Source organism: Eimeria mitis, genomic scaffold (genome assembly GCF_000499745.2).
Source record: "Eimeria mitis Houghton genomic scaffold, Emh_scaff317, whole genome shotgun sequence".
Taxonomy (NCBI): Eukaryota; Apicomplexa; class Conoidasida; order Eucoccidiorida; family Eimeriidae; genus Eimeria; species Eimeria mitis.
The window spans coordinates 17,171-18,293 of record NW_013571511.1 but is presented as its reverse complement, the minus strand read 5'-3'; the positions used below and the strand labels follow the sequence as shown (position 1 = coordinate 18,293).

The 1,123-nt window shown below is 31.7% G+C and overlaps 1 protein-coding gene across 1 annotated transcript in view; it reads left to right on the top strand.

Annotated features, from left to right (window-relative positions):
- EMH_0007630 (uncharacterized protein) overlaps positions 1-1,123 on the top strand; it is a gene marked incomplete at both ends in the record, with an annotated part of 7,790 nt that overhangs the window by 4,085 nt on the left and 2,582 nt on the right. The window lies entirely within an intron of this gene.

The following is a 1,123-nucleotide window of genomic DNA, read 5'->3' as shown; positions in this document are numbered from 1 at the left end:
TATATATATATATATATATATATTTGTATCTAACCAGAAAGCCGTTCATATTCCCTTTAAAATATCCGAAGACATGGAGAGTGAGAGGGACGGGTCTGTAGCTGCTGCTGAACTGTCTGCTGCTGCCCCCCAACCAGAGAGCAAGTTGTTTTATATTTGTTATTGTTGCAGACACAGCAACAAAACGAAGACGCATGCATACACTGCATGCATGCAGCTTCAGGCGAGCCACTATCGCCTCCTAAAGTTGAAATATTATAAACACCCTTTTGCTGCTTTTTTTATATTTTTTTTTTGTTTATATTTACTTATATATTTGTGTTTATTGCTTAGATATTATTTTTATTTTGTATATTATATATGATATATGCCATGCATATATATATATATATATATATATATATATATATATATATATATATATATATAACATATACACCACATATACTATATACAACATATACAATACATACATAACATATACAATATCTACAACATCCGTATACACTGTATACACTGCATAAAACCGTAGAAATTCAGATGTTATATGAATGTAAAATATTATATAAAGTGGAGACATACCAAGACAGGGCCTCTGTGTTTTATGTTGAGAAGATGAACTTCATCGATGCATACGAGAGCAACACAAGAGGCGAGGGGGTTGTTGTTATAGCTCGTCATTCTCATCACCGTATCGAGTTTCTCTGCATATATATATATATATATATATATATATATATATATATATATATATATATATATATATATATATATGAATTCTTCTCAGGCCCGCAATGTTTTGTAATTGTTTATGTTTTCATATTTGTGTAGTGTTTATGTTTCTTATTTGCATTCATTTTTATTTTTGTATTTTTCTGTGTTTAGTGTTAATGTTTCTTATTTCCATTCACTTTTATTTTTGTATTTTTTTGTGTTGCTGCAGCTGAGGTGTGAACTAAACTTTATCAGTTGAGCTAGCACTGCATGCACGAGAAAACAACAAACTGCCGCTGCAGCTGCTGCAGCTGCTACTTTTTTTCTTCTTTTTTGCTGCTGGCGGTCCCCGCGGGTGAATATAATAAGGAAAAATGGTTGAGTGCAGAGTGTACACACGTCTTCAATT